Source organism: Salvelinus namaycush, chromosome 16 (assembly GCF_016432855.1).
Source record: "Salvelinus namaycush isolate Seneca chromosome 16, SaNama_1.0, whole genome shotgun sequence".
NCBI lineage: Eukaryota > Metazoa > Chordata > Actinopteri > Salmoniformes > Salmonidae > Salvelinus > Salvelinus namaycush.
Genome location: NC_052322.1, coordinates 16,620,314 through 16,629,700, shown reverse-complemented (window position 1 = coordinate 16,629,700; position 9,387 = coordinate 16,620,314).

The window sequence follows — 9,387 nt, the reverse complement described above, 5'->3', positions numbered from 1 at the left end:
ATCCTGTTTGTAACAGGGCACAAAAGCAATACTGTAAAAATTTGCCAAAGCAATTTACTTTTTGTCCTGAATACAAATTGTTATGTTTGGGGCAGATCCAATACAACACAGTACCACTCTCCATATTTTCAAGCATAGTGGTGGCTGCATCATGTTATGGGTATGCTTTTAATCATTAAGGACTGGGGAGTTTTTCAGGATAAAAAAGAAACAGAATCCTAGAGGAAAACCTGGTACAGTCTGCTTTTCACCAGACACTGGGAGATGAATTCACCTTTCAGCAGGACAATAACCTAAAACACAAGGCCAAATCTACACTGGAGTTGCTTACCAACAAGACAATTAATGTTCCTGAGTGGCTGAGTTACAGTTTTGACTTAAATCTGCTTGAAAATCTATGGCCAGACTTGAAAATGTTTGTCTAGCAACGATCAACAACCAATTTGACAAATAATAGGCAAATATTGTACAATCCAGGTGTGCAAAGCTCTTCGAGACTTACCCAGAAAGACTCACAGCTGTAATCTCTGCCAAACGTGATTCTGACATGTATTGACTCATGGGTGTGAATTCTTATGTAAATGACATATTATTGGATTTAATTTTCAATACATTTGCAAAAATTTAGAAAACATGTTTTCACTTTGTCCTTATTGGGTATTGTGTGTAGATGAGTGAACAAATTATATTTAATCCATTTTGAATTCAGGCTGTAACAACAAAATGTGGAATAAATCAAGCGGTATGAATACTTTCTGAAGGCACTGAACAAAAATATAAACGCAACATGCAACAATTTCAAAGGTTTTACTGAGTTACAGTTCATATAAGGAAATCAGTCAATTGAAATACACTGCTCAAAAAAATAAAGGGAACACTTAAACAGCACAATGTAATTCCAAGTCAATCACACTTCTGTGAAATCAAACTGTCCACTTAGGAAGCAACACTGATTGACAATAAATTTCACATGCTGTTGTGCAAATGGAATAGACAACAGGTGGAAATTATAGGCAATTAGCAAGACACCCCCAATAAAGGAGTGGTTCTGCAGGTGGTGACCACAGACCACTTCTCAGTTCCTATGCTTCCTGGCTGATGTTTTGGTCACTTTTGAATGCTGGCGGTGCTTTCACTCTAGTGGTAGCATGAGACGGAGTCTACAACCCACACAAGTGGCTCAGGTAGTGCAGCTCATCCAGGATGGCACATCAATGCGAGCTGTGGCAAGAAGGTTTGCTGTGTCTGTCAGCGTAGTGTCCAGAGCATGGAGGCGCTACCAGGAGACAGGCCAGTACATCAGGAGACGTGGAGGAGGCCGTAGGAGGGCAACAACCCAGCAGCAGGACCGCTACCTCCGCCTTTGTACAAGAAGGAGCAGGAGGAGCACTGCCAGAGCCCTGCAAAATGACCTCCAGCAGGCCACAAATGTGCATGTGTCTACTCAAACGGTCAGAAACAGACTCCATGAGGGTGGTATGAGGGCCCGACGTCCACAGGTGGGGGTTGTGCTTACAGCCCAACACCGTGCAGGACGTTTAGCATTTGCCAGAGAACACCAAGATTGGCAAATTCGCCACTGGCGCCCTGTGCTCTTCACAGATGAAAGCAGGTTCACACTGAGCACATGTGACAGACGTGACAGTCTGGAGACGCCGTGGAGAACATTCTGCTGCCTGCAACATCCTCCAGCATGACCGGTTTTGCGGTGGGTCAGTCATGGTGTAGGGTGGCATTTCTTTGGGGGGCCGCACAGCCCTCCATGGGCTCGCCAGAGGTAGCCTGACTGCCATTAGGTACCGAGATGAGATCCTCAGACCCCTTGTGAGACCATATGCTGGTGCGGTTGGCCCTGGGTTCCTCCTAATGCAAGACAATGCTAGACCTCATGTGGCTGGAGTGTGTCAGCAGTTCCTGCAAGAGGAAGGCATTGATGCTATGGACTGGCCCGCCCGTTCCCCAGACCTGAATCCAATTGAGCACATCTGGGACATCATGTCTCGCTCCATCCACCAACGCCACGTTGCACCACAGACTGTCCAGGAGTTGGCGGATGCTTTAGTCCAGGTCTGGGAGGAGATCCCTCAGGAGACCATCCGCCACCTCATCAGGAGCATGCCCAGGCATTGTAGGGAGGTCATACAGGCACGTGGAGGCCACACACACTACTGAGCCTCATTTTGACTTGTTTTAAGGACATTACATCAAAGTTGGATCAGCCTGTAGTGTGGTTTTCCACTTAAATTTTGAGTGTGACTCCAAATCCAGACCTCCATGGGTTGATAAATTTGATTTCCATTGATAATTTTTGTGTGATTTTGTTGTCAGCACATTCAACTATGTAAAGAAAAAGGTATTTAATAAGAATAGTTAATTCATTCAGATCTAGGATGTGTTATTTTAGTGTTCCCTTTATTTTTTTGAGCAGTGTATATTCATTAGGCCCTAATCAATGGATTTCACATGACTGGGCAGGGGCGCAGTGATGGGTGGGCCTGGGCGGACATAGGCCCACCCACTGTGGAGCCAGGCCCAGCCAATCAGAATTAGTTTTTCCCCACAAAAGGGCTTTATTACAGACAGAAATACTCCTCAGTTTCATCAGCTGTCCGGATGGCTGGTCTCAGACGATCCCGCAGGTGTAGAAGTCGGATGTGGAGGTCCTGGGCTGGAGTGGTTACACCTGGTCTGCAGTTGTGAGTCCGGTTGAACGTACTGCCAAATTCTCTAAAATGACATTGGAGGCGGCTTATGGTAGAGAAATAATCATAAAATTCTCTGGCAACAGATCTGGTGGACATTCCTGCAGTCAGCATGCCAATTGCACGCTTCCTCAAAACATGAGACATCTGTGGCGTTGTGTTGTGTGACAAAACTGCACATTTTAGAGTGGCCTTTTATTGGTCCCAGCACAAGGTGCCCAGGATAAGGTAATGATCATGCTGTTTAATCAGCTTCTTGATATGCCACACCTGTCAGGTGGATGGATTATCTTGGCAAAGGAGAAATGCTCACTAACAGGGATGTAAACAAATTTGTGCACAAAATTTGAGAGAAATAAGCTTGTTGTGCTTATGGAAAATGTCTGGGATCTTTTATTTCAGCTCATGAAACATGGGACCAACACTTTACAAGTTGCGTTTATATTTTTGTTCAGTATAATGTGTTTGCATCATTCACACACACTTTGACCTCTCGATACAGACCCAGTTAAGCTTATGGTACATAACACAATACCTCTTCTATTGAAGTACCCCTATACTTTTTACGAGGTGTACATCCAGTATTTTATTGCTTGGATATGATATGCTGTACCCTTTACTACAACCTCTTGGATCCTCGTATTACGCATAAGATCATCTAAAAGCCTCCGAATATATTTTCAAAGTATAACTGATGCTGCCGTTTTCTACGGTTGGTGTGACAGGTTGAAGAAAGCATTGGATCTGTGGTGTTGCGTTAGCCTGGGTGCCAGTCTGTTTCTGTTGCTCTCTTGCCATCTCCTTAAGGAATGCTCGACAATAACAATGGAATAGTGAAAAGCACTGATCTGGGACCAGGCCTAGATTAAATTAAATTTTATTAAATTCGTAGAGCGGAAGATACCTGCTATAGTGCAGTTGAAAATTAAAGTCAATGTTCCTGCATTTGCGGAGACTGCATTGACGGTAAACGCTGCATATGTCAGCTCAATTGGAAATTACCTTAACATTTAAATCGCGCTATAACACAGATCTTCCTCACTACGGATTGAATCTAGCCCTTATTTAATAACCAAGATGTTCTTATTTGATACTGGTCAGTCTTTACAGAGGCAACTCCTGCTGAACAGGTCTGAACTCCTGATGAGGTAATGCTATATACTGTACATCTGGTTGACTGGCCTCTCCTTCTCCTCAGAACTTCTTCTCAGCTTTGAATAGTGGTTCACAGTCCACACATGTGTGGCAGACCTTCCAGAGGTATGGCAGGAAATATGTAAGCCTACACGCACGCACGCACGCACGCACGCACGCACGCACGCACGCACGCACGCACGCACACACACACACACACACACACACACACACACACACACACTTCCAGGAAAGGCTGGTCCTGTCCTGTCCTGTCTGTAGTGTGCGCAGACAAAGGTGTATTTACAGGTGATTATCAGCTAATCGGTGGATTACAGCATGTTGATTCCACACATGCCCCTAATCCGCATTGGAAAGGCCCCATGGCCCCTCTGGGATTGTCCCTAGTCTTAATCTGATCCAGAATCCGGTTTGTCAGTGGGCAGTGGCCCCTCCCGTGCTCACATCTGGCCCTGTGGGATTTAATGTTGTAATCCTTGATTTTATTTCCAACATTTTATGCTTTAGCGCTGATACGCTGGACTTTAATTATTGAAATGCAGCTTTCATTTTGAACCACAAAGTAATTAAACAATCCCAACTAAATAAACTCATCTTCATATGTTGTGGTTGTGGTACACTGCTTGTAGTAGTTTATGGTGGCTGGCTGCTCTCTGGAGACTGTACTCTGGTGTGCTCATCTTCACAATCAAAGTCTAAGGTGAAAGACATTGCATAGAAAGTGTTTAATGTTACTGTACTTTAATCAGGTTGGATTCTTTGATACTGTTGGTACAAAATTAATTTGTCGAGAAATTACTTAAATATAGGACTAAATGTTTGAAAGAAGGCATTTTCACGCTTTCCTAAATTTGATGAGTTTTTCTTCAATGTTGGAATACTTCCCAACACTATACTGTATATGGGATTGTGGATGCATTGTCTACGATGAGATCCTTTTAAATGTACAGTATTATCATCCTGGTTGTTCTGTTCAGTTCCAAGCAGCTGGGGCATGTAAGCACTCCTCCCTGTGACAGATGTCAAAAAGCATGCTGTAAAAAATGTCAGATTAACACAAAGGGGCACTTTGCGCAAATCACGATTATGGAGAGCACTTTCATATATTAAACTCTGCCAATCCCTATGCTCTTTTGGAGCCGGGATTAAAATCAGGTAGACACCATTGTCTGTCTAAACAATCCCCTTTCTAAGCTCTCTCTCCCTTCCTCTCTCAGCCAGTTTTCTCTGGATGGTGTAACCCAGACCCAGGGCTGGCCGGTTGGCTGGATGTAGAGGCAGCAGGGGCTTAAATGATGGGTTGTCCGCTTGATAATACCGCTACCATTGATTCCCATTAATCAACATCATCCCCTTCAGAAGAGCTAGGTGGGGTGGGGTGGGTGGGGTGGGGGGGGGGGGGGGGGCAGAGAAATAAAGTGTTTACAAGGTCTGTGCTGTGAAAAGGCCCGCAGACAAGTGACAGCCATATGGGGTGGATGACCATGCTAGTCATAGTGAACAGCTGCCCTCTATCAGAGCCAGCACAGCACCGATACACTGACACCGCCACGCGTTGCCATTAGTTAGATAGAGACTGATTGACTTTCATGTTATTGGAGACTGAGAGGGCCACAGCTAGCTTAATATCTGGCCCCACGAGGCCCCTCAAGGCCCCGAAGGTTTAAACGACAGGTGATGGGTCCCCCTCAGTGTATTTCCTGGTCTGGAATCTTTCTGGTCATACATCCCAGCAGGCAGCCTAGCGGTTTGAATCCCTAAGCTGACTAAGTTAAAAATCCAAAATTGCTCCATAGTGTGAGCAAAGTAATTACATGATTGCTACTTATGATTTACCTTCCACACAGTGTATTTCAGTAATGGCAAAGTGATTAAATATGTTCTCAGCTTCTGTGTGGTACTTTACAACACAAAGACATGACATATGTCAGCGGATCATCATTCTTGACCCTCATAAAAAGGGTGTTTTTCTAAAATGGCAGAGCATAAGGTTCACATTTTTTTTATGACATGCAAGATTAATAGGGACTAGGGACTATAATTGTATCAGTTTATAAGGAGCTTATTGTCATCTCAATATTGTATTTTTTTGTATGGGTAAAACATATGAAATTGAAATCACAAGCATATTTCTTAATGAAATAGAAATTAATTTAAAGAGTAGCTCGCTACAAGTGGAGAAAAAGGGAGAGTGAGATTACTGGGGTAAATCAAACACATTTAATATTCAGAATGCATTGACACAATTAATCTGACATTGTGTTTAAGGATAATACCTTAACTGACACTAGCCATCCACTACACTGGGGCTCTGACTGAGCAGGATGGGCCCTTTTGCTGTGGGGTATGGTTACACACCCAGGTAAACAACCTGGACTCAGAGCATTTCGTATTATTCTGTACGTAAATCAAGACACTCCATTTAGTATGATATGTTACGTTTCATATGGTATGTAATAATTTGTGGATGCCCATCACCCATTTCGTATGATATATAACAAATTACAATTTGTATTATATCTTACGAATTTGCATAACTTGTTATATGTTACAAATTTGGTTAGGTGAAGGGTTAGCTAAAATGGTTAGTGTTAGAGGAAGAGTTAGCTAACATGGTAAGTAGTTGCAAAGTAGCTAAAAAGTAGTAAGTAGTTCCTAATTAGCTAAAATTGTCCTTGATGAGATTTGAACATGCAACCTTCAGGTTGCTAGACGTTTGCGTTATACATCCACCCTGATCAAACACCATTTTTGCATTAAGTAACCACAATGGTGTAGTAAAAATACTTAAGTAGTACTACTTAAGTAGTTTTTGGGGGTATTTGTACTTTACTTTACTATTTCTATTTTTGACAACTTTTACTTCACTACATTCCTAAAGAAAATAATGTACTTTTTACTCCATACATTTTCCTTGACACCCAAAAGTACTCGTAACATTTTGAATGCTTCACAGGACAGGACAGGAAAATGGTCCAATTCACACACTTATCAAGAGAACATCCCTGGCCATTCCTACTGCCTCTGATCTGGCGAACTAACTAAACACAAATGTTTCATTTGTAAATGATGTCTAAGTGTTGGAGTGTGCCCCTTGTTATCCGTAAACAAAAATAAACAAGAAAATGGTGCAATCTAGTTTGCTTAATATAAGGAAATGGAAATTATTTATACTTTTACTTTTGATACTTAAGTACACTGTATATACAAAAGTATGTGGAAACCCACCCAAATAAGTGGATTTGGCTATTTCAGCCACACCCGTTGCTGACAGGTGTATAGAATCGAGCACACAGCCATGTGATCGTCATAGACAAACATTGGCAGTAGAATGGCCATACTGAAGAGCTCAGTGTGTTTTAACATGACACCATCATAGGATGCCACCTTTCCAACAAGTCAGTTTGTCAACTTTTTGCCCTACTAAAGCTGCCCCAGTCAACAGTCAGTGCTGTTATTGTGAAGTGGAAACGTCTAGGAACACCAACGGCTCAACCCGAGAAGTGGTAAGCCACACAAGCTCACAGAACGGGACCGCCGAGTGCTAAAGTGCGTAGCGTGTAAAATTGTCTGTCCTTTGTTGCAACACTCACTACCGAGTTCCAAACTGCATCTGGAAGAAACGTCAGCACAAGAACTGTTCGTCGGGAGCTTCATGAAGTGGGTTTCCATACCCGAGCAGCCGCACACAAGCCTAAGATCAACATGCGAAATGTCAAGTGTCAGCTGGAGTGGTGTAAAGCTAGCCGCCATTGGACTCTGGAGCAGTGGAAACACGTTCTTTGGAGTGATGAATCACGCTTCACCATCTGGCAGACCGACGGACAAATCTGGGTTTGGCAGATGTCAGGAGAACGCTACCTGCCCCAATGCATAGTGCCAACTGTAAAGTTTGGTGGAGGAGGAATAATGGTCTGGGGCTGTTTTTTATGGTTTGGGCTAGGCCCCTTAGTTCCAGTGAAGGGAAATATTAATGCTACTGACATTCTACACAATTCTGTGCTTCCAACTTTGTGGCAACAGTTTGGGAAAGGACCTTTCCTGTTTCAGCATGACAATGCACCGGTGCACAAAGCGAGTTCCATACAGAAATGGTGTGTAAAGATCGGTGTGGAAGAACTTGACTGGCCTGCACAGAGCCCTGACATCAACCCCATCTAACATCTTTGGGATGAATTGGAATGCCGACTGCAAGCCAGGCCTAATCGCCCAACATCAGTGCCCGACCTCACTAATGCCCTTGTGGCTGAAAGAAAGACAGTCCCTGCAGCAATGTTCCAACATTTAGTGGAAAGCCTTCCCAGAAGAGTGGAGGCTGTTATAGCAGCAAAGGGGGGTCCAACTCCATATTAATGCCCATAATTTTGGAATGAGATGTTTGACAGGCAGGTGTCCACATACTTCTGATCATCAGTGTATATTTTAGCAATTAAATATAATTTTGACTCCAGAGTGGCGCAGCGGTCTAAGACACTGCATTGCAGTGCTTGAGGTGTTACTCAGACCCGGGTTCGATCCCAGGCTGTGTCAAGACCGGGAGTCTGATCATATGATCACACTCTATTATACATGGGAATACTATGGAACAGATTTTCAAAATGAAAATCACTTGGAGCTGATTTGCTGGCGTTTCTAGAGTATTTTATGTTCCCTCCAAAATATAAATAAATAACGAAATAGTTTATATATTATTTCTGAGAACGTAATATAATCACTTGCCGGCTAAATATGGCCTGCGGCCGGTCCTTTTTGGGAACACTGTACTATGGAAATGACTTTGATAATAGCATTTTCAGGAGTTAAATGCAACAACAAAACATTATTTATAAAAAAAACGATCTATTAATATGGTTTTTGATCACTGTTATTTGTTTAACAAGCATGATAGCTGTACTTTTAGTTCATGGTTTACTCAGCTTGTTGGCCATTAGCCTATCGAGTTCAAAGCATGTGTATTCATTAAACTTGTATTTAAGACTTCATAACTTGTAAATTCCCACCTCCCACTTGGTTACAAACACAGCATTAAGGTCGCTACATTTCCATCTTCCTTCGGGAGGGCGTGTCCCCATACTTCTATAACAAGTAACTCACAACTCTCCGATGGCCTCATCGGGCACCATCCCACAGCAAAAGCAAATTCACGTAGTGGCACCTACTGGGATTCGAGACTGTCAAGTCAACACCTTAACCATTACACCAAGAGGCTCGAACCTCTTGACGAGGTCGCTAGGTGTTACCGACAGTATGCACCCCTGAGTTTGTATTGAATATGCAAATAATAAACTTGCGGGAAAATGGAAAGATTTGTACACAAAGTAATCCACTGAGATGCATGGGTTAGGTTTTATGGGAATGTCACCATCAGTGTTAAAGAGTTTGTAATTGTGCTTAAACACAATGGTTCAAGTTGGTCAGAAATATCTCTTATACTGTAACATATGCTTTCAAAATGCTTTGTCCTCTCAGTTTTCTTTCAGCACTGAAATAGTTAAACGGAGGGTGCACAGTGAGTGGGTTGGGTTTGGTT